Source organism: Elephas maximus, chromosome 18, assembly GCF_024166365.1.
Source record: "Elephas maximus indicus isolate mEleMax1 chromosome 18, mEleMax1 primary haplotype, whole genome shotgun sequence".
Taxonomy (NCBI): domain Eukaryota; kingdom Metazoa; phylum Chordata; class Mammalia; order Proboscidea; family Elephantidae; genus Elephas; species Elephas maximus.
The window spans coordinates 45,093,782-45,114,817 of NC_064836.1; the positions used below are offsets into that span (position 1 = coordinate 45,093,782).

The 21,036-nt window shown below is 36.8% G+C and overlaps 1 long non-coding RNA gene across 20 annotated transcripts in view; it reads right to left on the bottom strand.

The window, feature by feature from the left end:
* Positions 1 to 21,036, bottom strand: part of LOC126061472 (uncharacterized) — a 597,975-nt gene that overhangs the window by 101,808 nt on the left and 475,131 nt on the right. For all 20 annotated transcript variants that reach the window (XR_007513790.1, XR_007513792.1, XR_007513799.1 and 17 more), the window contains one exon: positions 7,994 to 8,039. This is a non-coding gene — a long non-coding RNA (uncharacterized LOC126061472). The remainder of the gene's footprint in view (positions 1 to 7,993; positions 8,040 to 21,036) is intronic.

Sequence of the window (21,036 nt, forward strand, 5' to 3'; positions counted from 1 at the left end):
ACAAGCCCAAACTGGATGCCATTCTACAAAATAACATGTACCATCATCAAAAGTGTCAAGGTTATGAAAGTCAAGAAAAGTCTGTGGAACTTTTCTACACTAACAGAGACTAAAGAAATATGACTACAAAGTCAGTTGCATCATTCTGAAATGAATTCTTACACTCTACAAGTGGCACAGTGGTGAAGAGCTCGGCTGGTAATCAAAAAAATGGTTGGTAGTTCCAACACACCAGCTGCTCCTTGGAAACCCTAAGGAGCAGTTGTTTTCTGTCCCATAGGGTCACTTTGAGTTGGAATCAACTTGATGGCAACAGTTTTTTTTTTTTTTTTAACAGGACTTTAAAACCAAACCCATTGCCATCGAGTCAACTCCGACTCATAGCGACACTACTGGGAATTTATTTGGACAACTGATGAAGTCTGAATGGGACTTAAGGATTAGATGATAGTCATATATCAATGCTAACTTCTTGATACTGACTATTCTATTGTGATTATGTAGGAGAGTGTCCTTGTTTGTAAGAGATATATGCTAAAGTATTTGAGGGTAAAGGGGCATCAGGTCCACAATTTACTTTCAGGTAGTTCAGTAGAGAAAGTTCTTTGTTCTCTCCTTGCAAATTTTCTCTAAGTTTATAACTTTCAAAAAAAATTAAAGACATTGTTTATAGCCTCTAGATTCTCACTTCTACTACAGAAGACAAACGTATGAGCAAATGTAAACAAAGGAGGAGTCTGTGCACAGGGAAAGTGGGATAGATATCAAAAAGAAGGTAAATCTTAAAGGTTCATAATGTAAAACAACCTATTCATCCACTGGACTCACGCGTATTCAGTAATTATTCTGTGACAGACTCCATTTAACCTCCTCCACACCCATTATCTATACTCATCATTGTTATGGACTGAATTGTGTTCCCCTAAAATATGAGTTGAATTCTTGGTCCTTGTATCTGCAGATGTGATTCTGTTCATAAACAGAGTTTTTCTTTTGTTATGTTAATGAGGTCATACCAGTGTAGGGTGGATCCTAAATCTAGTCACTTATGAGTTATAAAAATACCAAAATAAATACCACAGGGAGAAGACAGATGCCAAAGAATGCCATGGGAAACCGAGGAATGCCAATGATTACCACCAGACACTAGAAATTAGGAGAGAGGAGCCCAGAAGGAATCAACATGGCCATGGCTGAGACCATGATTTGAACTTTTAGCCTCCCAAACTGTGACAAAATACAAAAGCCACTCATCTGTGGTGTTTATGTTACAGCAACACTAGATAACTATGATAATAATTTTCTTTTAAGATACTGAAAGACTAAAAATTTGAAGAAAGCTTGAAGAAAAGATTGGTGGCATAAAGTAAATAAAATGTAGACAAAACATTGTCAAAGAAAATAAAATGTTTCCCAGTCATAATTCTTTAGCAGAGAGGAATACATTTTAACAGCACCCTCTTAGTTGGTTCACTCTTGCTCTCCCTTTCTGATCTTTCTGGTGTCTGGAATTCACAGACAGACTGAGAGGTAGGTCTTTAGATTTTTTTGCAATGACTACGGCACTGCCTAAAGTATTATATAAAATTGCTAATGGACAGAGAGTACAAGGTCACAGTGTTCTTCAATTTTCCTATTTCCTGTAGAGGTCTAATATTCATTCATTTATTGAGCAAATATTTACCAAGTATCTATGAATCAAACCAAAACCCACTGCTGTCGAGTTGATTCCAACTCATAGCGACCCTATAGGACAGAGTAGAACTCCCCATAGTTTCTAAGGAGTGCCTGGTGGATTCGAACTGCCAACCTGTTGGTTAGCAGCCATAGCTCTTAACCACTACACCACCAGGGTGTTCAAAGTCATGCCAAATTGCCTGCCTATGACATGTCAGCTTCTTTAACATAGATTTTTTTTTTTGAGCCAACATTCAAAAATCTTGAGTTTACATAAAAATCCCAAATTTTACAACTTCCTAAAGCTTCAGAAATCCTGGCTACAGGAACGTACAATTGGCTAGAAAAATTGACTAGAAATGAATAGAAGGAACTCTTTTATGAAGGAGCCCTTGTGGCGCAATGGTTAAGTACTTGGCTGCTAACTGAAAGGTCAGCAGTTTGAACTCATCAGCAGCTTCATGGGAGAAATGGCCTGGCAATCTGCTTCTGTAAAGATTTATAGCCTAGAAAATCCCTGTAAATGGGGCAGTTCTACTCTGTCATATTAGGTCTCTAAACCAACCAAACCAAACCCACTGCCATTGAGTCGATTCCAACTCATAGTGACCCTATAGGACAGAGGACAGAGTAGAACTGCCCCATAGAGTGTCCAAGGAGCAACTGGTAGATTCGAACTGCCAGCCTTTTGGTTAGCAGCCATAGCACTTTACCATTACACCACCAGGACTCAATAGCACACAACAATAACAGCCCTTTTATATTGAACATACAATTGATCACCTGTTCCTCAGTCCACACCATTCCCCATTGTCTGATATTTGATCTGATACACTCATTTATGTTGCTTGTAAGCACTTGAGTTTACAACCCATCTAAATAAATGACAATGAGCATTCCAGGGTTTTGAAAACAAACCAATTGCAAAAGTATGCACTAGAAACATTGTTTCAAGCTCTGTATCTAAAAAGATCAGCAACCGGCTCAAAAAAGGAAGGAAGAAAGGGAGAAAGGGAAGAGGAAAAGATGAAAGACGGACCTTGGTCCTTTCCAACAACTTGTGCAGTAGTAAAATGTGAAATCGGAGTTGGTGTTGGTGAAGAGAAAAACCATGATGCGCTAGGTGTTACATATAGTTTCAAAACAGAAGTTTACACCCACGAAGTCTTATCTTTTTCTGTAAAAAAAAAAATTGAAATGGGTACATCTGCTTACGGCATTTTAAATTTATATTACCATGGAATTCAGAGTTATATGAAATCAGAGTTTCTTTCAAGCATGATTCGAATTGATGCTAACTATACTTTTGCCAACTGAGACAATGTCAAAGATTCAAATGGCATGAACAGTGCGAAGATTAATTTTATTGGTCAACCTGGCTAGGCTATGGTGCCTAGTTCTTTGGTAAAACACTAGCCTACTTGCTTTGATAAAGTAATTACACGTAATTAAATCAGTTGACCTCAGGTAGTAAAGCAGATTATCTTCCATAATGTGCATAGTCCTCAATCATTTGAAGATCTTAAGAACAAAAAGGGAATTTCCCTAGTGTGTGTTCTACCTCTACAGTATAAGTAGACATTTTGCCAGAACACCCTGACGCCCTTACTCTTCTTATCACCTGACCCCCGGGTTTTAGAAAGTAAGCCTGCAGGAATCTCCAGCCTGTCATTTGACCTATGAATTTCAGACTTGTCAGCTCCCCACTCTCATTGTGAGTGTCAACTCCTTGAAGTAAATCTCTCTCTTTGTGTATGTGTATGTATGTACATGTATGTGTTTTTTGTTTCTCTAGAGAACCCTAAGATAAGTAGCAACCTGCATTATGCAAAGTACTAAAAACAATATTCCCTTTCTTGTAACAGAATAGTATAAAAAATTGCTTCTTTATATATATATATATACACACACACACACAGTAGGCTATTTTATAAATAACCACGTACATTTTCAGTCCAATTCAGCCCATTCTATTTTAGTATTAACAATAGCAACAACAATGGTAATAATATCTTGCCTATCTATAATGCTTTACTGCCGACAAGGTGTTTTCAGATACACCTTTGAAGGAGAAGGACGGCAGTTACTAGTACCCTTATTAAAAAAAATGACTAAGACAAAGTGTGAAGCAATTCTTCCCCAATAATGAAGCTGAAGGTGAAACAATTCTGTAGTCAGAGAATCTGGATCTTAGTGCCTGCCCTCTTTTTAGTATTACTCTACATTTTAGTATACAGCATATTTAAGAAAGTCACGAGGAAAAAAAATTGAACTCCATGATTAATCTATCTAGCATAACTTAATACATTTTTTTTTTTTTTTTGCAAAATAAACTATAACTGAGAAATATCCGCAGACACCACTGCCCCCACCCCCACCATGGCTAATTGTTCTCAAGTTATGATTTAAGGGATGTGGAGATCCAGTTCTGGCTTGATCGTTTCAGAACTGAATGACTCAAGAAAGCCTCTGGATTTTAGCCTTGTCATCTTTAAAATGCTCAGAGTAATTGCTACAACACAGGAGGCTGTGAGGGACATACGAAGCACCATATAAAAAAAGTTCAGCAATATTAAAATTACACTAATTTTTTCACAAAGTTGTTTTTTCTTCAATACTTCACTTGTAGGTATGATTTTGAGCATGAATACCACAAACGGCTATTCGAATCTGATTTAAAATAATTTTGATTACATATGAAAACCATGTATTTATATTATTTGTGTCTAATCTATCAGAATTGATTATGATTTACTCCACTACTACTGGAGAGGCAGATTACGGCACTCTATAAAGTTATAGTAAGATTAGCATTTCTACCTGATCCCTTCACTTTCTCACACTTCATTCCTGTTTAGCTGAACCAACATTTATTCAGCATGCATAAAGTTCAAGAATGAACATGGAGTCATTACTCTGCAGTGGCTAACAGCCTAGTAGGTAGAAGAGACAGACAAAATGAATTTTTATATGTGATTGTCATGGATTGAATTGTGTCCCCTAAAAATATGTGTATCAATTTGGGTAGGCCATGATTCCCAGTACTGTGTGATTGTCGACCATTTTGTCATCTGATGTCATTTTGCTATGTGTTGTAAGTCCTATCTCTATGATGTTAATGAGATGGGATTAGTGGCAGTTACGTTAATGAGGCAGGACTCAACCTACAAGATTAGATTTTGTCTTCAACCAATCTCTTTTGAGATGTAAAAGAGAGAAGTAAGTAGAGAGACATGGGGACTTCATACCACCAAGAAAGTAGTGCCAGGAGAAGGGCGTGTCCTTTGGACCTGGGTCCCTGCGCTGAAAAGTTCCTAGACCAAGGGAAGATTGATGACAAGGACTTTCCTGCAGTACCGACAGAGAAAGAAAGACTTCCCCTGGAGCTGGCACCCTGGACTTCTAGCCTCTTAGACTGTGAGAAAATAAATTTCTCTTTGTTAAAGCCATCCACTAGTGGTATTCCTGTTATAGCAAGACAGTGACATAGTATGATAACATCTATTTCCCCCAGAAATGCTATGGGGATGTAAGACAAGGAGTTGTCATCTGGAGTGAATTTTGAAAAAAATCAGTAGAATTTCAGTTTTACATACCTACAATACACTTGCACAAATACTCATATTATTAGCTTTTCTTTCTCCTGATCATTTATGTCCACACTCCTAATATCTTTTATGTCTCTTTACTGTAACGCTTTTTCTTCACTCCTTAATTTCCTGATCCAGTGTAAAAATGAGAATTCTTTTGTATGCCTGCCGAAAGTATAATTAAGGAGGGGGGAGGAATCTCCTTTTATTCTATTTTAAAAAATGTTTAGAGTACCTATTTAATAAATCACGGCACATCCAGAAATTGACTAATATGCAAACATTAAAAAAGGATGAAATAGATAACCTAGTTATATTGACTTGGAAGTCTGTCCATAATTAAAATGTTAAAACTCAGAATCATGTATAATGGTATGTAAATGTGATATGCATATATTGGTATTAATTGATCTATATATAGAGAGAAAGACAGAGATAACCTGGAAGAATAAATATACAAACTTTAGTAGTAGCTGACTTTGACAGACACATCACATTCTCTTTGATAAAATTTTCCATTTTTTCTTACTTTAAATAATTCAAGTGACAAAGATACTTCCACTGAAAGAAATATAAAGTATGTTCCATCTGTTTTTCCTGCTCTAATCATTTGAAAAATAGTTGCCCAGTTAATTTCAAAAATTAATGTACAGAAAGAGCTAAAGATAAAACATCATATAGGAATATAAATTCCAATTATTGAATAATCAAGTTCCAATGAATAAAAAAAACTAAAAAAAATCATATTTGCATTAGCTAGAATTCTAATTTTATAATTAAAGCCAAAATAAGATTGTCATCGATAACCAACAAGGCTCACTATTTTCTGTCACTATACCAAAATCATTGGCAATAATCACTTAAAGATGAAAGACAGCAAATGGAACAAATAAAACATGCAACCAGCTTTATTATTATTTATTGCATTGGTAAAATCTTTGAAAGTACAGTAGACAACATATGATGGACTACAATGTAACATCTAAGAAAAATAAAAGGTTTCTTTAGCTTCTACAACTGTAATACGTCTGAGGGGGCCCTCATCCGGAGCCACGCAAAGTACTCTTGCTTCTCAGGTATATGAGGCCCCCTCCTCTGTCACTGGACCAGAACACCAACTATGACACGCTCTGGAGCAGCGGTTAAAGCAGCTGGGCTGCTAACAGAAAGGTTGGTGGTTGGAACCCTCCAGCTGCTCCTTGGGAAAAAGACATGGCAGTCTGCGTCTGTAAGGATTACAGCCTTGGTAACCCTATGGGGTTCTACTCTGTCCTATAAGGTTGCTAAAAGTCAGAATTGACTCTACAGCAATCAGTTTTTTCCATACAGTTTTAGAGGATTCACGGATTCATTTTACATTCTTTGTTTTACTCAATCCTTATTTCAGTTCAATGAGTACACAAGAATGACACAATGAAGAAACTTAAGAGGCCCAGAGGCACCAGGGTTTGTTAGCCATCCATTAGATGAGTGGTGACGAAACTATTCTTTGAAAACACACAACAAGCATAAGAGATGATCAGCCAAGGTAGAAATAAAGGCCCCTAGCTTTTCCATTTTTATGGTGCATTTCTGATTCCCGGCCCACCGTTGCTTTCTGCTGTTTTTTGGGGGTGGGGGGGAGGGGGTTGTTTTTGTTTTAAATCTTACCATTCTGCCTCTTTTAGGCATTGAACAGTTAGTTGTGATTAGGAAAAAATGCTTGAACACAGGAGTGGGGGTTGACCTACATCTGAACAATTTGCATATGATTCACCACAATTAAACAATTTTGTTTGAAATAGCTACAATTAAGCTATTATCAGAAAAGAAGTATTTATTAGACTAGAAATTCTAAATTTACCTTCCCATATGCTCTAGCCAAGAAAAGGGCCATGTTTTCTGGCACTGTGTTAAGTAAACCTAATACTGAAGTAAATTCCTCCAAATTAACACTTAGGATATTAAATCACTGAAAACTAATTATGCTTATGGTTACTTTGGTTGTTTCTTTAAAATTACAGGTTAGAATAGCAAGAAAATATGAAATCATGGTAGAGAACAGAATTTCAGCTCTAGCAATATAAATTTCTTTCCCTGATACATGGAAATTGTATATAATAATGTTAAATACAATTTAAGCTCTAGAGAGCTTAATATAAAAATATAAAAGATAAAATGAATTTTGTCTACAATAATACATAAAAGGAAACCTTGGTGGTGCAGTGGTTAAGAGTCTGGCTGCTAACCAAAAGGTTGGCAGTTCCAATCAACCAGGCGCTCCTTGGAAACCCTATGGGGCAGTTCTACTCTGTCCTATAGGGTCACTCTGAGTCAGACTTGACTCAACGACAATGGATTTTTCTTCTTTTAATACATAAAATATAATAATATGGAAAAAATCAAACTGATTAAACAACTAAGTGTTGGATGATTTCAGGTTTAACAAGGAACTAGATATACTTTTCACTTTTAGGAAATAAGCAACATCAATTTTATCTATATTCATCATAATCAAACCCCTTGCCGTTGAGTCAATTCCGACTCATAGTGACCCTATAGGACAGAGTAGAACTGCCCTGTAGAGTTTCCAAGGATGGCCTGGCAGATTCAAACTGCTGACATTTTGGTTAGCAGCCATAGCACTTAATCAGGGTTTCCCTATTCATCATGGGAAGTAAATTATTAAAACACAGCTAAAACAAATGCAGTATATTTTATAACCAAAAAAGCATTTTTTTTCCTACCTTTATAGCTGTGTGAAATGTTCTCTGAATAATCTTTAAGGATGTCCTGAAAAAGAAACAGAAAACATATGACTTGGAGAATAAGAAAATAGCAGGATTGCTTTAGCGTTATTTTCAACAAGTGTTAGTTGTCCATTTGCTGAAAACCATGCATTTTGGCAAGGCTGCGTCTCTTCCCTCCACACGTATACATGAGGTTGACAACACTGACAATGACACAAGGTATTTGAATAAAAACATTAGATGTGGGTTGAGCATTTTGGGGGATACTACAGGGCATGGAAGTAGCTCTGGCAGTACCGTGGTTAAGCACTCAGCTGTTAACCAAAAGTTCAGTGGTTCGAACCTACTGGCCGCTCCACAGGAGAAAGACGTGGCAGTCTGATTCAGTAAAGATTTACAGCTTTGGGAACCCTGTGGGGCAGTTCTATTCTGTCTTATAGGATTGCTATGAGTCAGAATCGACTAGATGGCAACGGGTTATAGAGCATGGGTGTAAAGATTAAGACTGTTGTTCACAAGCGTTAGTCAATTTAGTAATTTTATTATTGACAGTTGGTAAAGATGAAAAGGAAAGAAGAAAAGCATACCATACTGCTAAACAAAGCAATACCACAACTAAAGAACAACAAAGTAACACCCAAAAAAGGGATCTAGATTTAATTTTTGTTGTTGTTAGGTGATGTCGAGTTGGTTCTGACTCATAGTGACCCTATGTACAACAGAATGAAACAGTGCCTGGTCCTGCACCATCCTCACAATGGTTGCCATTATGTTCGAGCCCATTGCTGCAGCCACTGTGTTAATCCATCTCATCAACAGTCTTTCTTTTTTTCACTGACCCTCTGCTTTAACAAGCATGATGCCCTTCTTCAGGGACTGGTTTCTACTGACTAAAAAGCAAACAAACAGATGAAAAAAACAGCTGCCGTCATGTTGACTCCAACTCATAGCAACCCCATAGGACATAGTTGAACTGCCCCATACAGTTTCCAAAGAGCAGCTGGTGGACTCGAACTGCCGACCTTTTGGTTAACAGTTGCGCTCTTAACCAATACACTTCTGGTCCCTCCTGAGAGCATGTTCAGAGTACTCCAGACGATGTCTCGCCATCCTTGCTTCTAAGTAGCACTTTGGCTGTACTTCCTCCAAGACAGACTTGTTCGTTCTTCTGTCAGTCCATGGTATAACCAATATTCTTTGCCAACACCATAATTCAAAGGCATCAATTCTTCTTCGTTTTTCCTTATTTATTGTCCAGCTTCTGCGTGCATATGAGGTGACTGAATAGGTTTAATAACACATCTTATATCATTGATGCCTTTGAATTATGGTGTCGGTGAAGAATATTGAATATACCATGGAGTGAGAGAAGAACGAACAAGTCTGTCTTGGAAGAAGTATAGCTGGAGTGCTCCTTAGAAGGATGGATGGCAAGACTTCATCTCAAGTACTTTGAACATGTTATCAGAGGGACCAGTTCCTGGAGAAGGACATCATGCTTAGTAGAGGTTCAGCAAAGAAGGTGAAGATCCTCAACGAGATGGACTGACACAGTGGCTGCAGCAATGGGCTCAAGCATAACAATGACTGTGAGGATGGTGCAGGACCAGGCAGTGTTTCATTTGGTTGTACATGGGGTCGTCATGGGTCAGAACCAACTCAACAGCACCTAACAACAACAACAACATATCATTAAAAACACAGGTACTGAGATTGCAGTATATTTTGTGGATATGATTTTAAGATTTCAGCTCAGAGTAAGGCCCATTTCTACATCCTAGGAATTTCAGAGAGATATGACCTATCACTGGGACTCACTGTAAGGAGTTTCTGGTGCCCTTCATTAGAACAGAATTAGTCTTAGAACCGGAAGGTAATATAAAAATAAACGGGTTCAGCTTCCTCATTTTACAGAGAAGCAAAGCAAAGTTGCATAGCTAGCTCATGACAGAACTCAGGGTAGAATTTCTGTCTCCCAGCCTCATACTCATTCCACAGCATTGTTATTTAATTGTTTGCAACTTTCAGGATAGGAAAGAAACAGAGGAAGTGGAATAGTGTATTCTACTCTCAATAAGTGGCATCTTTTCCATGAAGCTTTTATTCCTGCCTGAATGAATGACCTATGTCATCAACATTTACTGTATCTACCAGGTTCAAAGCCCCAGTCCTTGGAGGAGGAAGATACCAATAAGCTGCTTACAAGTAAATGAGAAAAAGCAGAAAAAAAATCCTGAGACAACACACATGAGCTACAAAGGTGACAAAACCAGTAGGTAACGCTATTAGCTGGTTATGAGAGTAACTGAACAGTAGTCCTTACGTAAAATCTGTTTTCTGGGCAGACATCAAACCAAAAAAAAAACCTACCACTACCTCTTTAACGTATGCTTCCCTTTTCTAAATTTATCAGCACCATTATAAGCAGTAATGGAATCATTCTCCTTTGCTGCCTAGCTCAACTTCATGTTTTTAAAAAACATATAATCATGTGTGACTCTTAATCCATGAAATGTAAGTTTTATAACAGTTAATAAACCATTTCTTGTATATGCTTTTAAGAGATATACATTAACTTCGGGCCCTGTTTGTTTTGTTTTTAACAGATAGTAACCTCCATGCTTTTAGAAAGTGCAGTAACAGAATCAACATTATGTAAGCCTAGAATCCACCCCTATAGTATCAAGACCTAGAATTTTAAGAGACTGGCAATGGAGAAAGCAACATCACAATAGGTGTGGGAATGTTTTCCCAAGCTATAATCTCAGAAACAGCTTGGTGTGTGCCGTGTTGCAAGCTCACAGTATCAGTAAGATGCATCTTCCCTTGCTGAGCAAACTCAGGGAATGATTAATTCCTGTTTCCTTTGCAGAACATGAAAAGATGAACATCGGAAGTTTAAAAGTCCCATCAAGTGTAAAGAAGACGTTAGGTAAAACGTATTGTAATAATGTGAAGTTTATATGTTTTGAGAGGTTGGGATATATGACACTAGAGTAGCTAGCGTCTCTAAAGACATAAAGCACTATTTAATAATAAAATATATTTGCTGGATTTTATTACTCTAATTTTTCAATTCTGCTTAAATTATTAGGAAACCCTGGTGGTGTAGTAGTTAAGTGCTATGACTGCTAACCAAATGGTCAGCAGTTCGAATCCACCAGGTGCTCCTTGGAAACTCTATGGGGCAGTTCTACTCTGTTCTATAGGGTCACTATGAGTCGGAATCGACTCAATGGCACTGGGTTTGGTTTTTACGATTTTTGTTAAATTATTAAGAAGGAATGCTTGAGACAATTTTATTTTTGTGCCAAAGTTTAAACAACTGATATTTAAGAGAAATGAAGTCACAAAGTAGATTACAAGAAAACATACTTTTTGAAATTTCACTAACCAGTAAAGTACCACGACCCGCTGCCATTGAGTTGATTCCGACTCATAGCGATGCTATAGGGCTGTAAAGTACAATGTGTGTGTATTATTTTTCCAGAAGAAAAAGTATCATCATAGTTCAGTCCTCTTATTTTACAGACATATGAATTAATCAACATCATATGCCACTGTGGGTGAACACCGTTATGTTGCACAAAAGCAAATATGGTTTAACATTGAATTCTATACTTCTAATGGTTTTAATCCATTAGGTATTTTATGTTCTCAAATACCCTTGATTAGATACTAAAGTCTGGGGCTCTTTCAATATCTCCAAAATCAGGGTTATGGTAAATAAACACATCTGAAATTTTAAGAAGTTGCATACATGATGTAAATAACTGTCAATTTAGGGTGATTACCATAATGTGGAAGGCGAGATTTTGAAAAAATCCCTCATTCCATTTCCAGATGAGAGTTGGAGGACAAAGAAGAGACAAGTCAAGTTAGTATTTTTAATATAAAATTAACTAGAAACTCCATTTTTGCATTCTTCACTCCTTCTTTTCCACTGAAGAGACTATTGCTTATTAAGAAGCTATGAAAAAGACTTAACAAATCTTTTTTTTTTTTTTTAGCAAAATGTAGTTTTGACAATCTAGGGAATTGAAAATATTGCATGAATGTATTTAAGTATTCAGTCCTAAAGGCTTAAGTTGTTTCACCAGGGGAAGAACTAACAAGTTTATACCCTATAAGTAAAACGAGTTGCTCTAATCATTTGAAGAACAGGAGCAAAATGAAACCTTGCCATTTCTACCAAGACTACCTAGGAACAACCAATCTAATGTCTAGTCTATACTGTACAACTCTAACACAAAATAAACACACATTTTCTAACAAACACACAGGGAATTATACTTAACATATTTATTATAATAAAATGTAAAATGTATCATCTGTAGGTCAACTGATTAAAAACTCTTTGTCTAGATAGGTCTTATTATTTTTTAGATACATAAATGAATTAAGATGTACACTGTGATATTTACAAGCAAAGTTTTTTTTCTTTAGCACTGCGTCTATTTTCTTCTGATTTTTCCACAAGCCTTATTAGTATTGCCTTTTTTAGGAATAACAAGCAATAAATCTGTCCCAATTTTTAGATTTTTAGGTCTACCTTCCAGCTCCTTTTTAGTATTCCAATCAAGTAATGTCTATGAGTAGTTCATTTTTACCTAAAAACCTGTATTCTTCTACTGAATGAACACAGGTTAAAAATATGTATTTTTAAATTTATTTGTGTTTTTATTTAAGCACCTTTTCCCTCCTAGGCATTTCACACTCATTTGTCTCCCCTAATTTTTACATTTTAAATACTCTGATTTTACACTTTGAATCAAAGTCTGGGGTCTCTTAATCTTATTCTCTTTATATCAGGAAGCTGTGGTTTAGTTAATGGCATACAGATTCATCTCAAAAAAGGGTATAAGACCCCAAGCTTTCATAGTATTATAACCACCTTTATTCCCTAACAATCATAAAAAAAAAACAAAAAAAAACAATCATAAGACGGTCAAAATCACTACAAGGCCACTCCTGACATTTAAAAAGCTGCAGCTTCCTTGCATGGTGATAGAATAGTTTGAGAACAGTTCCAGCAGTAACTTCATGCCCAAGGAATTTGATAAGGCCTGTTTCCCACAAACGCTCTATTGGAGAGAATGATATGACTGGTTTTCGGCCAAAAGACCTGCTGTACAGATTGATCTCAAGTGATCATTTTTTCCCAAGTGACAGTTGGAACACGCCCACTCGGACGGTTCTAGAAGTTTCTTAAGCAACTTGTACAGGCCTAGCAGAGGTCTTGTCAGATGATCTGAGAAAAGCAGTGACAGCATTCCAATGACAGATCGTCAGGTTGTCACGTTAGATACCTTCCTAGGAAAAAAAAAAAATCCTTAGGAGGAACTATATTCCATGTAAGTAAAATGTGCTGAATCTGAAAAATCACACAGATCCAGGAAGTGTGATTTTTAGCTATGTTTACTTTATATATTACAAAGTAAGTTTAATGTGTCATTTGTTAAAAACACACATGACATACAATGCCTTTAAATGTATTTTCTTTTGCCTACAGTGAATGAAATACAGAATACTTTATCCCTAAAAATGTAACGAGTTTTACTTTTAGGAAGAATAATAATAATTTTGATTAGGAGAAGGTCACATCTAAGATAAAAAGTTCCTGCTTTCACAGAGTTTATACTCTATCAAAAATAATGGACAAATTTATAAATAGATATGTAACATGACAGACAATGATAGGTGCTGTGAAGAGAAATAAAGCAGTGAAAGGGGCAAATAAGGGGAGGGGGTTCGTGTTTCCAGAGAAAGTGGTAGATGAAGAATAAGAACAAAAAGAAGAGGTAAAGCTACTTCCTATAAGCTATCAACACCTTCCCCTTCGTTCTGCTATTAAGGGCAGATGTGCCTGAGATTCTACTTTATGTCAATATGTGATCTTTCTATAAAATGGGATAGCCACATTCACTTTGCTAACTTTTTGTAGCACATATATTTTCTCGTAGATTATCTGACAAAAAAATATTATAGGTAAATATCTACAAAGAAGGACATAGATAGTAATTAAAGATAAATGACCAGAAGTGAATTTATTGAGCTTTATTTAGCTTTACCATCCTATGTTAAGAGCCCTGGTGGCTCAGTGGTTAAGTGCTCAGTTGCTAGCCAAAAGGTCAGCAGTTCGAATCCACCAACCGCTCCTTGGAAACCCTATGGAGCAGTTCTACTCTGTCCTATAGGGTCACTATGAGTAGGAATCGACTTGACAGCAATGGCATCCTAGGTTACTTACTCATTTCAGTTTTATAGATAAGGAAACAGATACTTAAAAGGATGCAGTAATTTGCTAATATCACAAATACTGTAAGGGGCAAAAACAGGGTTTTCATAAGTGTTCCTGTCCCTCTAAAATCCAGTTTCTGCAGTACTATCTATCTTACTGACTGCCTCTGAAGACTAAACATAAAGCTCCTTCCACCACAATGGCAATTCTCTCAATTCTTAATATCTAATATGATAACCTTCATACTTTTTTCCATGTCCTAGAATTCTCCAAAGTATGTTCCCTAATTATTAATTGCCACTTTCATAAAAGTTCTGACGTAAATACTATTCAGGAAACTGAAGGCAGATGAATGGTTAAATTATCAGTTCTGTAACTTTGTCTAAATGTTAGTAAGAAAGATGGCACCAAATCTAAAGATTTCGGACTCTGAGTCCCTTTGTTTTATACTGCATCATACTGCCTTAAATTTTAGGTTTAAAAACAGTGAAACTGTGGCTGCCCAAATCAGGAGTGCAATTCTATTTTTCCCCTTTGGGGTTGAATCTATGTAGTAACAAATAAAATAATTGAAAATCTAGTTGTTCCCCATTTTTTAAATTAAGATTCTCACTCTTTACTGCTTATAAACTTACCTTACTCTTCGCTTTGTTCCCTGACCTCAATCAAACAAAACAATTTAATTAGCCATATTTGGGGACATATAAAGTTATTCTTTATTAGGCTTAACACAATCCTACCAATGTTTTGAGATTTGCACAAGAAAAATATGTGTAATTCTGTCAATTGTTACTTTATTCATGATTATCTTAAAAACGTATGTCAATATTAGCTTAAATCAAACACCCATTACCGTCTAGTCAATTCTGACTCATAGGGACCCTATAGGACAGATCAGGACTGCCCCATAGGGTTTCCAAGGCGGTTTCCAAGGCTGTAATCTTCAAGGATACAGACTGCCAAGTCTTTCTCCTGCTGAGCAACTGGTGGGTTCGAACCACCGACCTTTCAGTTAGCAGCCTAGTGCTTAACCACTTACCACCAGGGCTCCTCAATATTAGCTTAGGGATATATAATTTAAAAAACATAAACAGTAAAATTTGTAACAGAAAGCTAAATTTAGAAACGTAAAATGGTAGGTAAACTCAGATAACTATTAAGCCCTAACGCAATTTCTAGATTTCTATACTATCTCTTGAAAATTCAGCATTTCATGTAATTTTAAAAAACAATTTCATTTTTACTTGACACCACAGATTTGCTGTAACAACACTTAATTATTTGGCTATAAAAGTAAAGAAACTTCAAGCATATGAAAGGGTATTTACAAATCATCTGTTTGTAATTATCAAACTGCTAATTAAGAAAGGCATAGACACTTATTGGCCTTCACACTCCTCCCCAGAATTCATCAGTAGATTTTACATTTTGGACACAATGTAATTTTTTCATAGTATGATAAGCTGAGGTTTAGATGTTCCGAGAATTAAGATATAAAAGTCCACTATGGTCCAGAAAGATAACTGTTCTTGTTTTATGAAAAATATAAGGTAATTTATTCTATATGATGTCTACTTAAATTACTAAAATAAAATTTGGGTTTATATCAAATCTACTTCCAGGCCCACTAAATCACTAGTATAATTTTGCAGCCCTATTTTCTATGCAACTAAAGAGAGTGGGTCAACAACAAAATAAGACTAATACCTACATTCTCTTGGTGCCAGGCAATGGTGCTTCCTTTCTCTCTAAAGGCGCATCAGCCAAGTTCTATGGAAAACATCACAACGATGTCAAATCAACGGGAAATATTGAAGTCGGAGGAAAGCACGCAAAAGATTATCTTAAAGAGATCTTTTGAATCAGATGCTATCCTTTCGTATGATCATATATTCTTACAAGAGTTACTTAAATAAATATTCTCATCACTTCTCCCAGGTCCTTCACAGTAGCTAATCACTTAGAAAGTGTATCTTTGAAAAAAAAAACACACACGCTTGAAAAAAGGAAAATATCGAATGAACTTATCACTGCTATTTGAATTTTAAATATCCTTTTTGGCAAATGCTGTTAAGCTCCAATCCTCAATTGATATTTGAAAGTGGTGTTATTTGTTTGGTTTTGTTTTAGCAATGAACATGCACCTCATATGGCCCTTCTGTCCTTGACCTAGGATTTCTTGACCTTGACTTGAAGCCTCAAGTTGAAAAGGATCACATTAATAGTACATCGATACAACAGAAAACTGATAAAATATAAGAAGCTATTAATTTACACAAAAACCCCAGCTTTTTTTTTTTTTTTTTTTTTTTTACAAATAAACTGGTGAGTTACCAAAATTCCCTAAGGCATTAGAGTCAACGAGATCGCCCAAACTTTGTCACACATGATAATAGGCAGATTGCTGAAGGTACAGAACAAAAACTCACTGGGAAATCTCAAACGTCTAACTAATGAGTTCATCCACAGATGACACCAAAAATTTCAGCCGCCTCTAGACTTCTGAGTCTCCTAGTAGAAAGACCTATTCAGTTTTATCACCAATTTATCTCCCATACTCATCACAGAGCCTGGCAGATGATAGGCACTAGCTTAAAATTTCTTGAAAAAATGGAAGTTATTAATGTCTTCAAAATTACAGATGCAATTCTATCACTTTCGCCTCTGCTTAAAATCCTTCAACATCTTCCCACTACTCTTAGCAGAAAGACTGAGCCTCTTCATAGAGTTGACAAGGACCTGATGGTTTAGCTTCTACTCACTTCTTGAGGGTTGTTCCACACACATGGTACAATTATCTTGCCATCAGTGCTAAACTAGCCTCCTCCAGGATCTCATAGATCTGAACCACTGATTGGAAATTTATGCTTTATAAAAGTCATTGAAAAATACTTCAAAACACAAACGTCCAGAAGGGTCATATTTCTCTGAAGAAAGGCCTGGTGATCTACTTTCAAAAAATCAGACGTCGAAAATCCTATGGAGCACAGTCCTACTCTGACACACATGGGGTCACCATGAGTCAGAAGGGACTCAGTGACAACGGGTTAGTAGTTAGTTAACTGTATGTTATATATTTATCTGCCTAAATGTTCACGATCTGTCCCCGTTTCTCAAGTGTACGCTGTGGGCGGAATACATACCTGACTATAGCCGATGCGTTTAATTTTCCCTTCCCCTCCTCCCGATACCAACGACATTTTGAAGTCAGTGTGTGTAATTTCCATGTGTGCTTTTTACATTTACTAAGAATGTATGTATTCATGACCAAGATAATGCATAGTTTTCTCTCCCCCTCCCCCTTTGTGCCAAGTTAATTTCTAGCCATCCTCCTAATTTCAGCCTAAGTGTTACTTCCTCAGCCAGGCCTTTTCCCACTCCTCTGATTATATACTCTGCACTCTTCCTTCTCAGCATTGCTAACAACTAAACTTTTACTTTTATTTGTGTGACTGTTGAATTATCTGTCACTCTTTGCCACCAGGCAGGAACCAAGTCAGCGCTCACTTGTTATGCCTGACAATGGGAAGTGCTCAGGAAACTCTAGTGAATGAATGAATGGAGTTATGACATAATTCTAGAGGAAATGATTCCTACCTGTGTGCTCATACATGAAGATGCAGAAAATTGCCCATGATCCTTGGTTAGATTTTCTCTCTCCATTTTTCCTACAGTAGAAATTGGCTTGCCTGGCTAACATGAAAGAAAGATCACAGGATACTATTTCTCTTTGCTGCCCAGATATTTTCCTCACCCCAACTGTTGATTATACACCCACTCATCTCTGTGAATTGGCCAGTACACATGTTCTGTCATATTTTAAAACAAATCCAGTTCAACACATTCAAAATCTAAGCGTTGCCAAATTATATTCAGCACCGAAGAAAAAACTACTCTGTACTATTGATTGATATTTCAGTGAGTCAAGCAGAAATATTTCACATTGCTAACTCATGATTGTCATAAACCTTCCGTGTAAAATACAAGATCCTGTTCGGCTAAGGTCTTGATCAAAAGCCCATATATTACTGGATCAAATGACTGAACATTTGTATTTTGAAACTAAGCCCTTTTTCCTCAGTCCTCACTCTTCTTACATCCCTTCTAAACAGTGAATAGACATACAAACACACCCACACACACACCCACCCACACACACGCACGCACACACACACACACACAGCTTGATCAATAAATAAGACTCAGACAATATGGCAATCACTAAGTTAACACCTAATCCTCCTGTTTAGTTTTATAAAAAAAGAAAAACACAAATAAATGTTGAAGAAAACTTAGAAAAATATGACTTGAGGACTCTATGAACATGACTTGTAAGAACAGATTTTAATGGCAAACTTCACCAGGATATACAGTTATCTTTTCAGTGTATGACTAAGAAGATGAAAAAATTTGTATGAATTATGTTATAAAACTTACTTGAAATACTTCTATTAGATATTAATCAACCACATAAAACCAAAGCACGTCTCTGAGATGAGTAAATTGTGCATCGTACAAAAATCAAGCCAATATGTAGTCTTTGAAACATGGGCAAGGACAAACAGTTATGTATATGTGTTATATGTGTTATATATATATATATATATATATATGGAAACTCTGGTAGAGTAGTGGTTAAGTGCTACAGCTGCTAACCAAAGAGTTGGCAGTTCAAATCTGCCAGGTGCTCCTAGGAAACTCTATGCGGGCAGTTCTACTCTGTCCTATAGCGTCGCTATGAGTCGGAATTGACTCGGCGGCACTGGTTTGGTTTTTTTTTGGTTTTATATATATATATGTATGCATATATGTATATATTATATATATTATGTTTTATATATACATATAATATACACACATATATATAAACTAAACCAAACCCACTGCCATTGAGTCGATTCTGACTCATAGCGACCCTATATATATATACACATGTATGTATCCAAAAAAGTTTTGTTTTCTCTACATTCATTAACTCATTATTTCAACAAATACATAATTTTCTTCAGAAAATTTATTTACTGTTTATATGCTTTATACCGATGTCTAAAATTCAAATTCCTACAATGACATGGCAACATAAATTAGTTAGATGCACTGAGAGTGGACTGTGTCGGGCTGGGAATGGCTGCTACGATTAGTGATGTTTGTTTGAAAAGAAAGACAAATGCCTCTCCTACACAGGACGCCTATTTTTTCCCCATAGGCAGCAATGCATTTAAAATTAATTACTGCATCTTATACAGTCCTTCGTGATGTGCCAGATACTATATAAGTTGTCCCAGAACTGCAAAGGATAATAAAAGAGTGTTTTCTGTTTCTACGTGCCTATAGTCTAGCAAGTTACACAGACACAGTCAGTAAAATGGTAAGTGACTGTGCCAAGAGTGATGATAGACACTGACAGAGATACGCCCAGGGAATTATAAGAATATGGATGAAGTTCTTCATCCCAGGCTGGAGTTAGGAGCACGGTGAGAATTAGGCCAACTCTTTAATGACTGGTAAGAACTAACCAGGATTGGAATCAGCTAAAAGTTGGGGCCAGCATAACCAAAGTGCAGAAAGAGAAACAGCATAATAAAAACAGGAAACTACAGGAAAACCTGCAAAAGCTAGAACCCCTGTAAGGTAAAAACTTGTCAGAGAAGGAAAATGCAAATATTTTCCACTAAAACAAGGAATAGAAAAGTGGTCAGACTGTACCCTGCCAAAGGTGGAAAACTTGGAAGATACAGAAAAACAAGGCAGTCCCATTGAGTTCCGGCTCTCACAGGTTTCACTGTACTATCAGCAAAATGTTACATGGAATATGAGGCAGAGTGGCTTCAGTGAAATTGGAGAATTTGACAAAGGCCAGGTCATTGATGACCTCACGTCAGGCAAAGGTATTTATCCTAATCAGCATGGCAAATGAATTTAATCTTATTTGCCAGATCTTATCTGATGTACCAGGGTAGCTTGAGTTCTGTTTTGAGAAAGAGCCTGAAGGAACATTAACCCCTTGCCGTTGAGTCGATTCCAACTCATAGTGACCCTACATGACAGAGTAGAACAACCCCAGGGGGTTTCCAAAGAGCAGTTGGTGGATTTGAACTGCCACCCTTTGAGCTAGCAGCCAAGCTGTTTACTGCTCTGCCACAAGGCCTCCAAGGGAATATTAGGATTTAGTAAAACAGAACATTTTACTTGATCATCAATATTTTACATAGATGCAAGAAGGGGAAGTCATGGCATCGATGCTGTTTGCTATTCCTGCTACACACAGTCGGTAAACTTCGGTGCATGTGGAGGTGATAGGTTAAAATTTTTCTTAATGTAGAAACTCAGGCAAGACTTGGAGTAAAGAAACTAAAAGGGTTTTGTAAGTTCAAAGGTCCCTGTGGGGCACAAGCAGTTTACACTTGGCTACTAACCTAAAGTTGGTGGTTCAAACCCACCCGGCAGTGCTGCTGAAGAAAGGCCTGGCAATCTGCTTTCATAAAGATTACAGCCAAGAAAACCTATAGAACAGTTCTATTCTGTAACACATGGGATTGCCATGAGTCAGAATCAGCTGGACAGCAATGGGTGGTTTTGGTAGTAGTTCAGAAGAGAGGTGATGTGGGCCTAAACCAAGAAAAAAAAAAAAAAACCAAGGGAACGGGAATATTTAGGGAGAGAGAAGAGAAAGTTTCACAAAGTATTTACGAGGCCTTGTTGGGAGGAGTCAGATGATATGGGTGATGAGTTGAAGAAGGGGTCACATATGACTCCCAAATTTCAGCTTGGGAAGCGGGTCATTCTGATGTTATCGCTT